We start from the raw sequence: 20,853 nt of genomic DNA, 5'->3' as shown, positions 1-20,853 counted from the left end.
TTCTTTCTTTCCAAGTAGTCAGTTCTCTAATGCACGTTTGTTTGTTTGTTTGTTTTCCTCAGTTAAGAAAGAGAGAAGGAGGAGGGAGGGAGGGAGGGAGGGAGGAAGGATGGACAGAAGGAAAGAAAACTGTCATCATAAATAAAATAATATATATGTATCCAGGGACATTTAAGAACTTGAGTTTTTTACTGTAATCCCATATTCAATTAAATATAAATTAGTCTTTCACAATAGAACATTTGAAAAATATGTTTTGTTATGCATTTTACTTAAAGTAGCATATCAACAATTTCACAAATGGACAGGATAAATCAGTATTAAAATGTACTTAATAGGTTGTTGTCTGGCTTGCTTATTTTGAGGGTTTCTTTCTTCCTCAGTGCTAAACTATGAATATTTATTATTCATTCCTAGCAGTCCCACTTCCTACTCCCTTCCTCTTTAAATCCCTATCCTAGGGAAGAAATCCTTACAATCACAGTTGTTGTCAGAGACAAAATACACAGTGAAAATGCTGTGAGTAAATGCCTGAGGACTTATTAGTAAGGTCCACAGAATTAAAAATATCAATGATGAGATTTATTTGAAATTGTTATTGTTTATTCAAAAATATTTTCCAAGTAATTGGAACTGATTGTAACTCTAACACAGTGTAAGGGAATTATCTAAATGCCCAACATGACCTTTCTCTCATTCACAGTCTAGTATTTTTTTCTCCACCTCCATGTTTCTAACTGTAATTCTGATTGCCAGAGTCAGAGGGAGGAGTAAAGGGTGAGAAAAGATTTTGCTCTGCTGTCAAGATGGTAAGTGTTTAAAACAGACTCACACTCATGATATTTTAATAAATTTTGCATTTTCTCTAAATGCTAGTGATGCATTTCACTCTAGATGAGATCTGTCCATACCAATTCTGTTTGGATCCTATAATCATATCCCCTAAGTGGTTCCATCGTAAGATTTAAAATGAACCAAGCTGAATTTTCTCCCATGTAGTATCTCTCTATATTTTCTTATACTCACCTTTCATCCAGTAATCTTTAGGAGAGAAAGCCAATTCCCAAACAGCAACATTTTCCTTAGCTCCATTTCTAAAATACCTAGCCAGCTGTTTTCTTATTCTCTAGAACAGAAGTCAGAAAAGCAGGGTTCACCATCCAAGTGCAGTCTACTACCTGTTAGTGTAAATAAATTTTATTGGTACACATACCACTTTAATACCTTATATTTAGTAATTTAATACTTCAGTAGAAACCTCCAGATTGGCCTCTTATCAAAAGAAGAAAGTATTTAGTGAAATAAATCCTCTTACCTCTTACTTTGTACATGCTTAACCCTATTAAAGTGCAGCTTTTTGTGAAGAGTGAACTGCTCTCTGTTATTTTTTTCTAAATTTTTTTTTCTAAATTTTTCCAAATAGAATTCCAAACTTTCCAAATACCCTTTCACATGAAATGAAGAATGACTTGCCTATTTGGGAAATTGGAGAAAATAACAAAGCACAGATGTCTCAACTAATTTTTTTTTTTGTATTTTGTCTGCATATTCAAAGAGTGTTATGGTGTTCTCAGGTCTTGTTTCATTTTTTAAGGATGTGTAGTCAGATCTAGGGACCAATTCTCTAATCCTCCCCATGAGAGAAATATGTGTGAGGGACCATTTGGGAAGTTGTAGTCATAAGCATTCCATCAGGTGCTCCATCTAAGAATCAGGATTTGAGAGGAATGTTAGGGATCTTGGTTGTGTCACTGTAGCTAGTCCGGGTTCTCTAATATGTTCTTATCAGTAAAAAGTTGCTATTTTTGAAAAGGTTTTATCTGTTTGTTTGTCAGAGAGAGAGCACAAGCAGGGGGAGCAGCAGGCAAAGCAGGCAGAGGGAGAAGCAGGCTCCCCCCTGAGCAAGGAGCCCAGTGTAGGACTGGATCCCAGGATGCTGGGATCATGACCTGAACCAAAGGCAGATGCTCAACTAACTGAACCACCCAGGCATCCCTCTGTTTGCTATTTTGTTTCTTATTTTGGTCAGTACTCTAAAGTTTTGTGAGTCATTTCATGTTCCTAATTCAACACAACCTTATTAGTAACTAGTAGGAACTCAAAGTCAGTTCTTATTTTCATTACTACAAGCCATAGGTTCCGATTTCATACTTTAGAATTTGTAATTAACAAAGGGAAATATTATTCAAAATGTACTTAAATCTATTCTTCCTCTACCTTTCCTCTCCTTTGCTCTTAGCTTAATATTTTAAAAGTAATTTCAGAAGGTTTTTAGGTTTTCTAGACCAAATAGTTCCTAACTAGCTTTCACCTGAAACTTCTAAGATCACCAAAGGTTATAATTTGAATATTATAAATGAATATGTTACACAAGCACACACACACATGATTGTTCAAAAGAGAGAAAGAATCCTTATTAATACTTACTGTATATGTATAGAGTTTTTGACCCTGAAACAAACAGATATCAACTCCGTATGTTCCTGGTGGACATGAATTTCATTATTACTACAAATACTATCTCACAGAACATAGGGTGTTTTTTACAATTTGGCACATTACAAGTTGCTGTTTCCAAAATATATATATATATATAATTTATTTAAAGTTAAAGACAGATAGATATTAAGGTTTTGGAAAGTTACCAGTGCATTCTTATTAATGGCTGACCTTTTTTGTGCATATCTGAAATAAAATAGATCTGATAATCTTTTGATTGCTTACAACTCTCTAAATCTAGTCACTGCAGAAAAAGAAGTGTACAGTGGTTCAATCAATATTTTATCCCAATATGACTGCCAATGACATTAAGTTTTATCTAGTAGAAAAAAATTAAAATAATTAATGTATTTGAGTTGAAATAACATCTTAACTACTTTATTCACAGCTGTGCCTCTCTTTTGAGATGCTTTCTATCTTACCAAATCGCCCGAAATACTTTCTAGAACAAGATAACACACACACACACACACAATCACATTTATTTCCATAAGAAATGAATAAAGTAGGCATTAAAAGAATGCCTCTAACAGCAGTGTTAGTTCACACAAGGAAGACCCTTCAAAGAAAAATATAATAAAAAGCATCAGCATTCTATGTCCTAGATTTGAAATTTCACCTTGCTATCTTAAGATTCATTTAAAAAATTCTCTTTTACTATCACTTGAACATTTTTGAAAATAAGGAAAGAGTACATAATGATATAACAAAACAAAAATATATTGAATTTTATCTCAGAACTGAAGGTTTTCATAAAAGATACAGTGTTAACACTGCTAGAAACAAATTCAGTGTTGACTTGACCAAAGCTGGAGACCCAGTCTTGCTGACTTTTGAAACTCTGTTCTCCACTACCTATTCTCACAAAAAGTCAGCAAATACAATGGGTAACTGGTGATATTTAAGTCAATCATATCATTATTCCCAGATTTTCTTCATTAGCATTACCAAATGTTTCATTCAGCTATTATCCTTCCATCCTTTCTTTCAAACACAACAATTTCCTTTCCCTTGGCTAATTAAGCATCCATAAGTACACTTGGGTCTCCACTGGAGTTTCTGGCAATTGGCATTTTAAGATAAGCATACAAAATAAAGGGTTACGGATTCAGAGGAAGATGTCTTAACAACATTCAGTTTTTATTTCATATAAAGGAACATGGCTTCCTCTCAAGAAGCTCCACTACAATACAAAAATTATAGCAGTTATGAAAGCCTTCCTTTTAGTCATTATAAGAGATACTTAAATATTGTTCTATATTTTTTCCTTTACATAGCTGTACAAAACTTTGGTTTGGAACAACTTGTGGAAAAAATAGCCACAAAATAGCACCAAATGTGTAGAGACGGTTTAACAAAATATTACTCATTAAGAAAGCCCAATATAATAATTTTATAATAATTTTTATTTTTTTATTTTTTTTCCAATTTATTTATTTTCAGAAAAACAGTATTCATTATTTTTTCACCACACCCAGTGCTCCATGCAAGTTGTGCCCTCTATAATACCCACCACCTGGTACCCTAACCTCCCACCCCCCCGCCACTTAAAAAAAATAATAATCATAATTTTTATTTTTTAAAAAATTTTATTTATGTATTTGAGAGAGAGAGAGAAAGCACAGCAGGGGAGGGGGAGAGGGACAAGATATCTCCCTGCTGAGTGGAGAAACCAATGCGGGGCTCAATCCCAGGACCCTGAAATCATGACCTGAGCCAAAGTCAGAGGCTTAACTGACTGAGCTACCCAGGTGCGCCGGTAAGAATAATTTTTAAGTGCAGGCCAAAGCATTATCTAAATAATGGTAAATATTGGATGCATTCTCAGTTTAAACAATAGATGCCCCTAAAGTGTCTAACAAAAATATCTTTCTTTCTTTCTTTTGAGAAAATAATCTTTTAGAAGAGGCAAAAATATATCATTATTTTAAAAATTAATGTAAATTTCTAGAATCTGAATATAACTTCCCATCATGTTGTCCCCTCAGATGACAGTGATAAAATAGAATGAAATTGGTGATGTTGAAATTTGCAAAGAAAGCAGTTTAACTTCATATCCGAATGTTTCATGACATGTTAAATATAATATGAATAGTTTCTTCCTTACCAATAATGGAAATTGATTGGAACCTGACTTAGCTAGAACTGCTCCAGATAGATTACTCTTTTTGAAGTTGAAAGAAAACAGCAATTCAAATTCATATTTTTTTTCTATCCCTAACCTTTTCCCTTCATTCACCATTCCCAAATAGCTAACTTCAAAGAACAGATTCCTGAATAGATAATTTTATGAGGACAGAAACAATACTATATCTAGTTTTCAGAGAGATATTGATATGCCAAAAACATGAATTTAATCACAATTACAACACTGACTTCTACTTGAAACTGGGAAAACGTAAGACATTGTTTAGCTCATTTAGTCCTTCCAGTTTACTACCTTGGGACAATGATTAATCCTAACAGTGAAGTACTGGGATCTCTCTTGTCTTCCACCCAATCAGTGAGTGGATTATAATGAAAGCCAAAGAAGAGAAATACGTATCAGGATTTACAGTTCAGTCAGATTATAAGGAAATATTTTCTTAAAAAATAATTTCCTATTTGTTAATCTGTTCTTCCTTAATGAATTTCACTAAATAGTGTAGTTTTTTTTAAAAAAGGCAAAATAATACTTAGACCTAAGCAGTAATTTTTGTTTAGACAAAAATTTTCTTTAGCATCTTTATATAATTTACCCTGGTTTTTTAAATGAATCCTTCAGAATTCTTATATTTTCAGAGTTCTGGCCCCACCTGGTGTAGCTCCTAACCAAGATGGTAACTGGCTGGCTGTTTTGTAGATGTGTATCTAACATGTCTTGGTGTAGAGCAAAAGAAATGAGGTGTACAAATCCATGTCTTCTGGATACTCTTTCTGGTGCTCGCTTCGGCAGCACATATACTAAAATTGGATACTCTTTCTGCTTCAAAATGTTACATGTGGCTCTTGGCATGAAAAAATATGCTTTTATTGAAAGCTGGCATCTGTGGTCCTAGGAATCTGGGTCAGTTCTTCATTTTCCCACATAGAGTAGTCTCTTCACCATTGACCACAAACACTTCTCTACTCCGTATTCCTTTATGGCATACTAGGAAATTTAGGATCCCTGCATACCATATGCTGGCCATGAAGAACAAAGGTCACCTAAATTTCTTTCTCCTGACAAAACCACAGTACTGTTTTCTTGCACACTACTGAAAAGGAACTTTTTTGAAATTTTTCCTAAAAGCTTACAGCCAGTATTATCACTAGCTGCTGTATCATCAGGAGTTTCATGCCCTGGCCTTTCTCATGCTAAGATAATAAAAAATGGATTTGTCATTTTCTTTCCTTTACAATCATGTCTTCTTTATTCCTTTCCTAGGCAAATAGTAAAATTGTTAATGCCATTTGGCCAGGGTAGATACAGAAATTGAAAATCGTTTGTTTTCCAATAAAGTCTGACTTTGAAGTTTCTAGTCTATTATTTGTGAAGTCAGAAACTGAATATTCAGTCTTTTTTGTGTTTGACTTTCTGGCCTAGCACTCCTTTTAACTTCCCTCTATTCATCAGGCGCTTCTGCACTCAAAGGTTAATAAGAGGGCATAAACACCAAAAGGCAGAAAGGAAATAGAGGAGGTGTACCTGGATGGCTTAGTCAGTTAAGTGACAGACTCCTAGTTTTGGCTTAGGTAATGATTTCATGGGTCGTGGGATGGAACCTACGTCAAGCTGCCAGCTCAGTGAGGAGTCCTCTAAAAGATTCTCTCCCTTTGCCCCTTCCCCTGCTCTCTCTCTCTAAAAGAAATAATATTAAAAAAAGAAAAATATAGGAATATCTTTAAATTCATTCTCCTATTTTATATTTCACTACTAAATGCATTAATTTTGTTAAAGATTAATATTTTATATAAAGGTTAATATTTTATATTTGTTAATGTTTATATGAGGTTTATTGCTTATAGTATTACAGATGATAGGGTATGAACTATTTCAAATCTAAATGAAAGTTTAACACGTGAAGAATGTAAATCAACTAAATGTAGTGGAGAAACAGTTGGAAAATTAGAACTAAGAAAACGTGAAGCAGAATACAGGCCATACAGATATAGTTAAGTACATTAGCTTTTAACTGCATTCCTATATTGAACAACCTGACTCACATCTCTCCTTTGTTTTTCATACACTACTGTGATAGAGTAGCCTTCCATTGTTGCTTCCCTGTACTTTAACATGTTTTCCATCCTAAATTCCTGTCTTTGTTTCCATCACCCTTTCTTTTACCTTGGCCATGTGCAAGCTTGATTTTCCCTAAACTCAATTCTATATTCAAATTAAAATCACACCAGTATTTTCTCAAAATCTGTGTTTCTGTGGCATTAAAGTCTGTTTGGACTTCAAAATTGGCTGTATCTTCATTGCAATAACTTTTCCTTCATGTTGATTTTTTAAAATATTCTCTTCTACTACTAGCCGTCAGTCTGTTGTTCCCAGAGGGCTACAGTGTTTTTCCTCTTCTCTTTCCATTTTCTTACCATTATAATCATCTTTTTACTAACAACTCTTTTTTCCACTTTATTTTATTTTATTTCTTCTCAGTGTTCCAAAATTCATCATTTGTGCACCACACCCAGTGCTCCATGCAATACATGCCCTCCATAATACCCACCACTAGGCTCACCCAGGCCCCCACCCCTTCCCCTCCAAAACCCTTAGTTTGTTTTTCAGAGTCCACAGTCTCTCATGGTTTGTCTCCCCCTCTGATTTGCCCCCACTCACTTCTCCTCTCCATCTCCCAATGTCCTCCATGTTATTCCTTATGCTCCACAAGTAAGTGAAACCATATGATACTTGACTCTCTCTGCCTGACTTATTTCACTCAGCATAATCTCTTCCTGTCCCATCCATGTTGATACAAATGTTGGGTATTCATTCTTTCTGATGGAGGCATAATATTCCACTGTATATATGGACCATATCTTCTTTTTTTTTTAAGACTTTTATTTATTTATTTGACAGAGATCACAAGTAGGCAGGCAGTCAGACAGAGAGAGAGGCAGAAGCAGGCTCCCTGCTGAGCAGAGAGCCCAATGTGGGGCTCAATCACTGGACCCTGGGATCATGACCTGAGCCAAAGGCAGAGGCTTTAACCCACAGAGCCACCCAGGTGCCTCAAGGACCGTATCTTCTTTAACTATTCATCCATTGAAGGGCATCTTGGTTCTATCCACAGTTTGGCAACTGTGACTATTGCTGCTATGAACACTGGGGTACATATGGTCCTTCTTTTCACTACATCTGATTTTTGAGGTAAATACCCAGTAGTGCAATTGCAGGGTCATAGGGTAGCTCTACTTTTATTTTATTTTTTATTTTAGGAATCTCCACACTGTTTTCCAAAGTGGCTGCACCAAATTGCATTCCACACAACAGTGTAAGAGGGTTCCCCTTTCTTCACATCCTCTCTGGCACATGTTGTTTACTGTCTTGTTAATTTTGGCCATTCTAACTGGTGTAAGGTGGTATCTCAATGTGGTTTTGATTTTAATCTCTCTGATGGCTAATGATGATGAACATTTTTTGATGTGTCTGTTAGCCATTTGTATGCCTTCTTTGGAGAAGTGTCTGTTCATATCTTCTGCCCATTTTTGATGTGATTATCTGTTTTGTGTGTGTTGAGTTTGAGGAGTTCTTTACAGATCTTGGATATCAGCCCTTTGTCTGTACTGTCATTTGCGAATATCTTCTCCCATTTCATGGGTTGCCTCTGTTTTGTAGGCTGTTTCCTTTGCTGTACAAAAGCTTTTGATCTTGATGAAGTCCCAAAAGTTCATTTTCACTTTTGTTTTCTTTGCCTTTGGAGATGTATCTTAAAAGAAGTTGTTGTGGTCAATGTTGATGAGGTTAGTGCCTATGTTCTCCTCTAGGATTTTGATAGATCTGAAACTAGAACTCAACCACAAGAAAAAGTTCGGAAGAAATTCAAACACTTAGAAGCTAAAGACTACCCTGCTTAAGAATGTTTGGATCAACCAGGAAATCAAAGAGGAACTTAAACAATTCATGAAAACCAATGAGAATGAAGACACTTTGGTCCAAAACCTATGGGATACAGCAAAGGCTGTATATAACCATCCAAGCCTACCTCAAAAAAAAATGAAAAATCCAGAATACACCAACTCTCTTTACACCTTAAAGAACTGGAGAATCAACAATAAATTAAGCCATTCCCACACACAAGAAGGGAAATAAGATTCGAGCAGAGATCGATGAGATAGAAGCTAGAGACTAGTAGAACATATCAATGAAACTAGAAACTGGTTTTTTGAAAGAATCAATAAGATTGATAAACTGTTGGCCAAACTAATCCAAAGGAAAAGAGAGAGGACCCAAATTAATGAAATTATGAATGAAAAGGGAGAGATCACGACTAATACCAAGGAAATAGAAACAATCATCAGAAATTATTATCAACAGTTATGTGCCAATAAGTTAAGCAACCTAGATGAAATGGATGCATTCCTGGAACCTATAAACTTCCAAAACTGAATCAGGAAGGGATTGACAACCTAAATAGACCAATATCTAGTAATGAGATTGAAGCGGTGATAAAAAACCTCCCAAAAAACAAGAGCCCAGGACCTGATGGATTCCCTGGAGATTTCTACCAAACTTTCAAAGAAGAAATACCTATTCTCCTGAAGCTGTCTCAAAAAATAGAAACAGAATGAAACTTCCAGACTCTTTTTATGAAGCCAGCATTACCCTGATCCCCAAACCAGACAAAGACCTCACCAAAAAGGAGAAGTTCAGACCAATATCCCTGATAAATATGGATGCTAAGATTCTCAACAAGATCCTAGCTAATAGGATCCAACAGTACATTAAAAAGATTATCCACCATGACCAGGTGGGATTTATCCCTGGAATGCGAGAGTGGTTCAACCTTTACTGACAACTCTTCACTTGCTCTCTCTCACCCAGTCCACTGGACAGCCTCAGTCATGTAACCAACTGCATGCAGTATATATATTGCAAAGCCTAAAATCTCAAAAGTGAAAGAATCTTCCTACAACATTTGCATATTCTTCATATTACTTTACTTTTATTAATGGTATCACTCTCCACCTTTTTTCAGTCAATAGGGCTTTATATCAGCTATAATTCACCTATGCCTTTATATCAGCTATAATTCTAAGCTAGAATTTAATGAAATTTCCCTTTTTTAAAGTTTTATTGAGAGGTATAATTAACAAAATTGTCGTATATATTTAAAGGGTACAACATGATGTTTTGATATGTGTAAACATTTTAAAAAGATTTCCCCATCAAATTAATCAACACACCCACCAAATATCTACTTTTTCGTGTACTTATAAGAAAACCTAAACCTTGGGGCACCTGAATGGCTCAGTGGGTTAAAGCCTCTGCCTTCAGCTCAGGTCATGATCCCAGGGTCCTGGGATCGAGACCCGTATCGGGCTCTCTGCTCAGCAGGGAGCCTGCTTCCACCTCTCTTTCTGACTGCCTCTCTGGCTACTTGTGATCTCTGTCTGTCAAATAAATAAAAAATAAAATCTTAAAAAAAAAAGTCAGAACATTAAAAAAAAAAAAGAATGCCTAAGCTGTACTGTCATAGCAAATTTCAGTTTTATGATACAATAATATTAAGTATAGTCACCATGTTATACACTGGATCCTCAGACCTTATTCATCTTATAGCTGAAAGTTTTTACCTTTAAGGCAAGTAATTATCTGGCCTCAAGGAATTTCTCTGTCTTCTCTTCATGATCTGAATCACACTATAAAGAATTTGTCTGCATTTTCTGGGCTCTTTACAAAGTGTGAAACAAAGTGTTGAAGACAATCCAGAATTATTTTTTTTGTTAGTTTTGGGGTCACAGGTCAAGAGCTAGTTTTCTTCTTGAATTAAGTTATCAAATAATCTCTGTGTCCCCTTCCTTTTCTTTTGATGGGAGAAATTAGAATGCAGAATGGACCCTGGGTCCATTTGGATATAAGACTATCAGGAAAACAGGCTGCAGTCCACCAAGATAAGCCCTTGCCTAGTTTGCCTCCAGAAAAGTAGGCTTTGATACTACATATCAAAGATCAGCTATTGAGGGCTACCTAACTCTGGGTTTTAGCAAAAATAACATCATAAGTAGCTGACTAGTATTGTACATTTTCAATGTCATTCAACAAAGCAGTCAGGTACCAAACAGTAAGAGATCATCTGTTAAAGATCTGAGTCAGAAAACTTACCTAAAGAGTGAACCTTCTGGGGCACCTGGGTGGCTAGGTGGGTTAAACCTCTGCCTTCTACTCTGCTCGGGTCATGATCTAAGGGTCCTGGGATCGAGTCCCACATCAAGATCTCTGCTCAGCAGTGAGCCTGCTTCCCCCTTTCTCTCTGCCTGCCTCTCTACCTACTTGTGATCTCTGTCAAATAAATAACTAAAATCCTTAAAAAAAAAAAAAAGAGTGAACCTTCCTATTAAAGTCCATAAAAATAAGAGAGTATCAGTCCTGTTAGTGTCTTCCCAAGGTCTACACTTAAAAAAGTCTGGTTACAAAAATGAGCTCCTACAAAAGTTCCTGTGTGTGATGTTAGAGAATTTTTATGTGTTTAGCTGTTGTAATGTTTGCTTCTAAAATTGTGTATTAAATTTGAAGTTATTTATTTCATTATAATGGAGCTGGATGGCACCCAGAGGAATGAATATTTATTTATTTATTTATTTACATGTATAATGGTATGGAATATTACATATTCCATATATACAGAACAAAACCTTGCTTGGGTTTTGGATTTTGGCCAAATCATGGGCTAACTCTAGCTAGACACTGGACTTACACTAGGGAGTAACTAGGGATGACAAACAATATTAAGGAAAAGGGCATCATGGGCATCAAAATTAAGAGCTAGTAAGTATCCATTGAAACCAAAATTTTTTTTTAAAGATTTTTATTTATTTATTTGACAGAGAGAGATCACAAGTAGACAGAGAGGCAGGCAGAGAGAGAGAGGAGGAAGCAGGCTCCCTGCTGAGCAGAGAGCCCGATGCGGGACTCGATCCCAGGACCCTGAGATCATGACCTGAGCCGAAGGCAGCGGCTTAACCCACTGAGCCACCCAGGCGCCCTGAAACCAAAATCTTAAGCTAGTAAAAAGAAAATAAAATAGTTATAAAAATAAAGAATATTCACATTTGTTTAAGCATGATACTCTGCTGTTTCAGTCATCTGGATCTTTTTCTTTGGGTCTTGGACAAAAAGTTCAGTTTTACACAGTGACTTATATGAGCCTGAAGGTGTCAGTTTCTGGAAGATTTCCAAGAATTTACAGTTTAAAGTTTCCAGCCAGAACATCCTTTTACTGGTATGAGGATGGGCTTGTGTCCCTTAAATAAACAGTTGTGAATCTGAAGACCAGCCTGTTTGAGTTTTGCTCAGATACTGGCAGTGTTCTTTCCTTAGGAGTTTACAGGCTCTTTCTCTGATTTCTCTTCCATGGTATCAAGTCATTAGTGCTTTGCTAAGTTAAGTTTCAGAATTACATTTCTTCTTTCTAACTTTTCGGAAGACTGAGTATAATTTGAACAGTAAGATTTCTAAGTAGCAAGGCTTTGTTATTCTCTATATCATTAGTCAATCTAAATTGGTGTTCTTTTCACTGGAGAGATAGACTGAAAACCTCCAGATTGGGAATGAAACAATATTTTTGCCAAAATTAAATCCGTAACCTTATATCAAGTAAAATTATGAAAGTAAGCAAACAGTGAAGAAGACATATTTAAAATTCTTTGCAGGTATTACTTTATGAAACTCTTTTGAATGTGTTCAACCTCTTGTCCATACCCCATTTTATAGGTGTACCAGTATAACAGTGATGACAGATGAGACACAAAGTAGATATTTGTCAACAATTTTAGTAAAGCCCCTACTCCAAAAGTAGTTTATTATAATATCCTAATTGTCCTACTGATAGAAAGTTCAGTGTAAAATTATTGCAAGTTTTTTGGGGACAGCAAGGGGCTATCCACAGATTTTTTTTTTTTTTCATTTTGGTCAAGAGATAATTAGAAGATCCCTTGGTCTCACTCACCAGTGCAAGTCATAGATTATTTTCATGTAATATAATGGCAGATTTCTCCCAGTGTATCTTTTTTTTGTTGTTGTTTAATTGTGGTGCCTGTCATTGGTATTCCACAATAGCTCTTTTAAACTTCTTTAAAGAATTGACTTTTTGTAGTATTAAAGGGGCCAAGATCTTAATTAAAGCTCTTCTCTTTCATAATGATTACCTAAAACATTTCCCCTTCCCTTCAAGTTATCCTTTTGTGTGCAGACTTCTAACTTATAATGACTATAAACTTCAAAAGTATCAGGGCAGAAAGTATTCTTTAATCTATTAGCTATTCTGAATTGGAATTCCCGGTGATTTTAAGAACACTTGCTGTGTCCGAAGCATAACAAAAATCACATACTATATGTAAAACATGTCTGCTTCTACAATAAAAGTTAGCTCTCTTATCTCTACCCATTTGCCAAGATCTAGGGTATGCAATGTGTTCTTCCATCTGGGTGGATTTGGTCTCTAATAAAAAGGGTCATATACTATAGATAAGTTGGATTCTGAAATCCTGAATATTTCCTGTCTGATCCTAAGATAAGACTCATTAACAAACAATTTTATATCTAAGTTTTCTTTAGGAATTTTAAAAATAAATATGTTTGGAGCATGGATAATAATTCTCGGCATAGTCCAGCATTTGTTCGTTTTTCCTTATTCTGATTATGGAAATAAAGATCCATGATGTAAAGAGTCACATTAATGGTTGGAAATGTGTGAGGAAGTAACAATTTTTTTTTAAAGATTTTATTTATTTATTTGTCAGAGAGAGAGAGAGCGAGCGAGCACAGGCAGACAGAATGGCCGGCAGAGGCAGAGGAAGAAGCAGGCTCCCTGCCAAGAAAGGAGCCTGATGTGGGACTTGATCCCAGGACGCTGGGATCACGACCTGAGCTGAAGGCAGCTGCTTAACCAACTGAGCCAAACAGTAACAATTTGATAGGAGGTACACCTACTTGTTTAAAAATATTGATTTTTAAAATATTCAGTTTTTAAATGAACAACAAAGATTGCTCAGCATGAGGAACCATCAAGTTTAAAGGCAAATCTAAGTCCCAATTTATAGAAGTTTCCATTATTTGAACTGAAGATGTTACTGATGTGAAACAGAGTGGGGAGATTTTTGCCACAGAATAAAAAGAAATGTTATCATCAGCTGTTGGTGTGTGATGATTCTCATGAAGTTGAGTCAGAATACCACTGACTTCTTTGGATCTTATTCATGAATAGATGGGAAATTACATTATCCAAGACCTCATTTTAAATAACAAAATATTGCTTCTGCATAGGGATTCAATCACTGAAAACCTGTTTAAATTATACATATACATAGTGATTTGAGAAAAGGAATGAACGCTTTGCTTGCACTGGTGAGTGAGACCAAGGGATCTTCTAATTATCTCTTGACCAGAATGAAAAAAAAAAAAAATTAGCAGTGTGAAGTCTGCCATAATTGAAAGATTTGCATTCTTGGAATATGCCCTGAGATAAGTTATGTCCTTTGTTTTGATAAAGTGCAACTTTTCTTTAAAAACATTATGTTCTTTTTTTTTCCTTTTTTTTTCTTTTTTTAAAATTTTTAATTTTTTTTATAAACATATAATATATTTTTATCCCCAGGGGTACAGGTCTGTGAATCGCCAGGTTTACACACTTCACACTTCACAGCACTCACCAAAGCACATACCCTCCCTAATGTCCATGACCCCACCCCCCTTCTCCCAACCCCTTCCCCCCAGCAACCCTCAGTTTGTTTTGTGAGATTAAGAGTCACTTATGGTTTGTCTCCCTCCCGATCCCATCTTGTTTCATTTATTCTTTTCCTACCCCCTTAACCCCCCATGTTGTATCTCCACTTCCTCATATCAGGGAGATCATATGACAGTTGTCTTTCTCTGCTTGACTTATTTCGCTAAGCGTGATACCCTCTAGTTCCATCCACGTCATCACAAATGGCAAGATTTCATTTCTTTTGATGGCGCATAGTATTCCATTGTGTATATATACCACATCTTCTTTATCCATTCATTTGTTGATGGACATCTAGGTTCTTTCCATAGTTTGGCTATTGTAGACATTGCTGCTCTAAACATTCGGGTGCACGTGCCCCTTCGGATCACTACCTTTGTATCTTTAGGGTAAATACCCAGTAGTGCAATTGCTGGGTCGTAGGGTAGTTCTATTTTCAACATTTTGAGGAATCTCCAAGCTGTTTTCCAGAGTGGTTGCACCAGCTTTCATTCCCACGAACAGTGTAGGAGGGTTCCCCTTTCTCCGCATCCTCGCCAGCATCTGTCATTTCCTGACTTGTTAATTTTAGCCATTCTGACTGGTGGAGGTGACATCTCATTGTGGTTTTGATTTGTATTTCCCTGATGTCGAGTGATATGGAGCACTTTTTCATGTGTCTGTTGGCCATCTGGATGTCTTCTTTGCAGAAATGTCTGTTCATATCTTCTGCCCATTTCTTGATTGCATTATTTGTTCTTTGGGTGTTGAGTTTGCTAAGTTCTTTAGATTTTGGACACTAGCCCTTTATCTGATATGTCGTTTGCAAATATCTTCTCTCGTTCTGTCAGTTGTCTTTTGGTTTTGTTAACTGTTTCCTTTGCTGTGCAAAAGCTTTTGATCTTGATGAAATCCCAGTAGTTCATTTTTGCCCTTGCTTCCCTTGCCTCTGGTGATGTTCCTAGGAAGATGTTGCTGCGGCTGAGGTTGACGAGGTTGCTGCCTGTGTTCTCCTCAAGGATTTTGATGGATTCCTTTCTCACATTGAGGTTCTTCATCCATTTTGAGTCTATTTTTGGGTGTGGTGTAAGGAAATTGTCCAATTTCATTTTTCTGCATGGGAATATTTAAGATGGTTAAGGTTTTGGTTAGAGACTTGTGAAAAATGGTGAGTGCCTTAGTAAACCTCTAAGACATAACACTGCAGGTATATTTTAGACCTTCCTAGGAAAAGCCCTGCTAGTACTTAACTTAATGAGGAGGGCACTAAAAAAGTAAAAGTAAAGTGCAGATATATAGTTGTAAAATGTGTAGGCTTGGTGGCACTGAAGATAAAATATTACTTGGGTTCAATATAATGGAAAATAAGAGATTACTGTTTTCCTTTTATGGCCCTGGAGTACTGAACAAATCAATATTTTTTCTGTGTGTTTTGTGACTTAGAGAATAAAAGTATTATAATGACTGGTACAAGTATGATTTTTTTTTTTTCTCCTACATGGCTTTCTTTCAGTGATTGGTTGGGTCCTTCTTTGCCTTCTCATTTTAGGGGAAAAAGGTGTGAGTTGGGTAGAATTATTTATGAGGCAATCTATATTCAATATATTCAGCACCAATAAGTCTGTTAATATCAGCAGAATATTTGCACCCTATAAAGCCCATGAATTCCTGGAGATTTTCAGTTGGAGCTTCATTCAGAACAAGCAAACTAGTAGGTCAATATTTGAATTACCTATTACTTATTATGAATTACAGAGGTTTTTTTTTTTTTTTTAAAGATTTTATTTATTTATTTGACAGAGAGAGACCACAAGTAGGCAGAGAGGCAGGCAGAGAGAGAGGAGGAAGCAGGCTCTCTGCCGAGCAGAGAGCCCGATGTGGGACTCGATCCCAGGACCCTGAGATCATGACCTGAGCCGAAGGCAGCGGCTTAACTCACTAAGCCACCCAGGCGCCCCTGAATTACAGAGTTTTTGGTTTGTCTCAAGAAAGAGGTCTCCATATAAACAGATAATTTCATTTACAAAATAAAGTCATGTCTGTTAAGTTATCAGGTGTGATTTCACAGGAGAAAAAAAAATAGTATTCTTTGGTTAGAAACAACTGGTAAGATTTATTGGCTAATGAATGGGAAATATCTGAAGTTTGTTTTAAAAATTTCTACTTTCTGAGTAGTTATTCTTTCCTCAGGTGATATTGTGTGATAGTGGCAGAATTTAAGGTTAAATATATTATAGCACATGGTATCAATAAAAACTTTGCTATGATTCTACTTTAATATTTAGAGAAAGTTGTTCTGAGGAATGCAGCTTCCTGACAGTGCATGGGAGAAGAATGAGGCACAAACAAGTCAGCTGCAAGAGAAAGGGAACAGGGGACAACAGTAGAAAAGACTGTTGCCCTGAACAACTCCTCAGTTCCGTATTTATTAGATAAGGACAGTAATCAACAAAGGAGCCAAAGAAGGCTAAACATTAATCATATGCCTTTTAGATAAACAAGAAGGAAGGCAAAATATATATGGTCAAGCAGTATAAAGTTTATAGTTGAGCAAGCACATTCAAAGGGCTCATCCGGTTAGCCACAGGTGCTCTCAGGGGAAAGGGGAAAGAATAGAAAAATGAAGCAGGGGGCATTCCGCCCTGAGTGGCCCGGGTGTTCCCAGCTGCTCTGCTTCAAGGATATATATCGTCCTCTCCCCCAGAGACCTGTTGCCAGTATATGTTTTTCTTAAGGCTATATCTAAATGTGCTTGGTAACTAGTATATTTTCTCATGGGTTATATTTTAAGCAATACATTGTTCTGAGGGACAGTTACAGAAGAATTCAAGAGAAAACTAGATTAAGTGCTTAGTTCTCTTTTAGAGTACCTGCATAATTTACCCACATTATTTTTTTGTCCTTCAACTTCCTAGCTTGCATAGAACAACTGGAGATTATGGGGCTCTGCATCCGACAAAGTTCTCCAGAGAACCAGCACCAAAAGTGTGTGTGTATGTGTGTGTGTATAGAGGGAGAGAAAGAAGGATTTTTTAAGTGAGTTAGTTCATGTGATTATGGAGGCTGACAAGTCCAAAATCTGCAGTGGCTAGCAGGCTGCAAACCCAGGGAAGAGCCACTGTCACAGTTCTGTACAAACATGTCTGTTGAAGAATTTATTCTTGCTCACAGGAATCAGTCTTTTGGTTTTGTTCAGACCTTCAACTGATAGAAGGAAGCCCATTCATACTATGCAAAACTATCTATTTTACTTTAAATCCACCAATTTAAAATGTTTTTCTCATCCGAATACACCTTAACAGAAACATCCAGAACAATGTTTGACCACATACCTGGGTACTATGGCCCAGCCAAGTTGACACATAAAATTAACCATCACAGGATCTAAAAGAATAAGAATATTAAATTTCATACTTTAAAAAAAAATCCCTTGTCAAAAATACCCTTTAAAAAGTATATTTGTAAAATAATTTTAACTTTTTTTTTTTTAAGATTTATTTATTTATTTATTTTAGAGAGAGAGAGAGAGAGAGAGAGCGCACTGTGGGGTCAGGAGCAGAGAGAGAGAAGCAGGGAGTCCGATGCAGGGTTTGATACATGGATTCCAGGATCATGATGTGAGCCAAAACCAGACACTTAACCAACTAAGCCACCTAGTGCCTCATGTAATTTCAATTTCTTTTAGAAGTTTCCTCAAAAAAATTTTTAGAAGACAAGCATTTTGAGATTTTAAATTTTGTCCATCTTTTTGGGTTGTTGTTCTGAGACACTTCTCAAATGAATAATTGTGCTGACATCAAAATTTTCCCAACTGGCCACTGTAATTTTAAAATTTGAAATTTAGAAAGATAGCTGACCAAAGGCAAAGCTTGTCCTATAAAGATGCCAGTCTGACAAGACTTTTGGGACTTGTTGGCCCGTGGTACTGAGTCAAGAGACAGATTTATTGTGTCTATTTTTATCTTCTTGTCTATGAACTTTCTCTTATAAACTCACAACAGAAAATGAAAAGGACAGTCCAAGAGATAAATGATGATGCTGTGGTAAAAGGACAGATTTTAACTGACCTAAGTCCAAGGAAAGATTTTGAAAACTGATGAGATGTAAGAGGAAAATTACTTTAAAAATGTTTCTTTTATTTCTAGGAGAGAAAGTTACCTCAGAATTGGGGAACTTGAGGAAAGAAATAGGGGCTCAGACTCACAAAGTGGGACCCTACTTCTCCTTCATGGTCAGAAAAACACTTCAAGCAGGCGACTCATGAGGCCTTAAGTGCAGTTTTCTGTAAGAGTGTTGTCTTTTTTTTTTTTTTTTTTTTTGACAGAGAGACAGACAGTGGGAGAGGGAACACAAGTAGGGGGAGTGGGAGAGGAAGAAGCAGGCCTCCCAAGGAACTGACCTGAAGTGAAGGCAGATGCTTAACGACTGAGCCACCCAGATGCCCCTAGTGCTAAGCATTAATAGTCATTTTAGCAAGACCTCCAGGTTGTCTACTGTTGAGTGCTCCATAGTAGTTAAATTAGGAAAACAACAACAACAAAAACCCTACTAATCAAAAGGTGCTGGAAATATTAATTTGTGGTAGGAGAACTATACTTTGGCAGGGTCTTAATGATTCAAAATAGGGAAGTTAGGAGAAAATATTAATGGGGTTTTGGGGTATGAGTTAAATGGATTTAACATAAGTCATCGAAGGCAGAGGATTGGCTGGTGAAGTTTGTAACACAGTAAGATAATAATGGTTGACATGGAAAGATGCAGGTATTAAGCCAAAGTTTGATAAAACAAACAAAAATAAAAATAAAAACAAAGCTGTGTCAGGGCATCTGGGTGGCTCAGTAGATTAAATGTCTGCCTTCGGCTCAAATCATGATCCCAGGGTCCTGGAATTAAGTCCCACATCAGGCTCCCTGTCAGTGGGAAGTCTGCTTCTGCTTCTGCCTCCCCCAGCTTGTGCTTGTGCTCTCTCTTTCTCTCTTTCTTAAATCAATAAAATATTTTAAAACAATAACAAACAAAAAAAACTGTGTTCTGATAATTGAGCTTTTCATACAGGTGAAAAAGCTTATTTTGATAAGACAGCTTGCCCTAATGAGCAAATTTTTTGCCAAGATAAAGTGTTTGTAAGCATTTCCCAAAGCAAAAAATGAAAATAGTGACAAATTTGGCAGCCTGTTGTCCTTTGCAAGAATTTCCTGGAGCAGTTATGATGACAATATTGATCCCAGTTCTCAGTCAAAACAGTTATCATATCACTATAAGTGGTCTCAGTTATTGCTATTTATTTGTGCTACATTACAAACTTATTATGCATTTATCTTTAGCCTGTCAATGATATATTATTGCATTTAATAGATATTTTGTCTTATATGCCTTTGTATCCTGTGGGAGCCTAGAATAATTTTGTTTTTAAATAAATATTTGATAAGTCTAATCTTATTTTTGGTTCAAATTGACCAATTACTAAAATAGGTTAGTTCAGTTACATTTCATATTTAAAAAATATTTTCATGAACAATTATTGCATTAAGTTGGTAACTTTATTTATTAAAGTCATACAACTCATTCATTAGGACATTGACATTTTCTTCGGTCAAGATCTAGTAAAATAATTAAAGTAAGAATATGATAAAAGGATAGGTTTGATATTGTTTATAGAAACTGAAGAGTAAAGTTATCCTACCTAAAAGTACTTTATGGCTTATTATTTCATACAAAAAAAATACTTGGGAAAGAGGCAACCCACAAATAATATCTAAGCTGGACTGAGACTGTGAATCATGTTACCTCCTATTACCTCAGTAGTGAAATAATGTGGATTCGAGGTAAATACTTATTGTTATCTTTTATATCAAAATTATTCTCACAAATTTCTTTCTGGAGTTTAATTGAGGGTAACAGGACAAATAAACTTGAATTTAGTACTAAGACTAAAACAATGAGACTAAAAATGGTACAGTAAGATACTGAGGTTTGAAAGTAATCTTAGGATATTTGAGTCATGATGAGATTAATTATATCTCAAGACAGATGTGGGGAGAATGAAACATCTTGGAGTTTTTGAGAAAGAATTTAAATAAAATATTTAAGAGTGTATTTGTTTATATTTTTGTTAGTCTTAAAAAAATCTTAAAAAATGAAAAGGACTCTACTGAGTTTTTTTTAAAAGATTTTATTTATTTATTTGACAGAGAGAGATCACAAGTAGACAGAGAGCATGGGGGGAAGGCAGGCTCCCTGCTGAGCAGAGAGCTGGATGTGGGGCTCAATCCCAGGACCCTGAGATCATGACCTGAGCAGAGGCTTAACCCACTGAGCCACCCAGGCACCCAGGTTTCTACTGAATTTTAAAAGTTAGCTTTCCCAGTGAGCAATAAAAATGTGTAGTTCTCCAGGATTCATAAAGAGATTCTTTTCATATTTACTGATTTATTGATGGAAACTTATTATCTGAGTTCTGTTTCACTCA

The sequence above is a fragment of the Neovison vison genome, chromosome 5, assembly GCF_020171115.1.
Source record: "Neovison vison isolate M4711 chromosome 5, ASM_NN_V1, whole genome shotgun sequence".
Lineage (NCBI taxonomy): Eukaryota > Metazoa > Chordata > Mammalia > Carnivora > Mustelidae > Neogale > Neogale vison.
The sequence above is the reverse complement of the archived record's forward strand: the minus strand, read 5'-3'. Positions refer to the sequence as shown.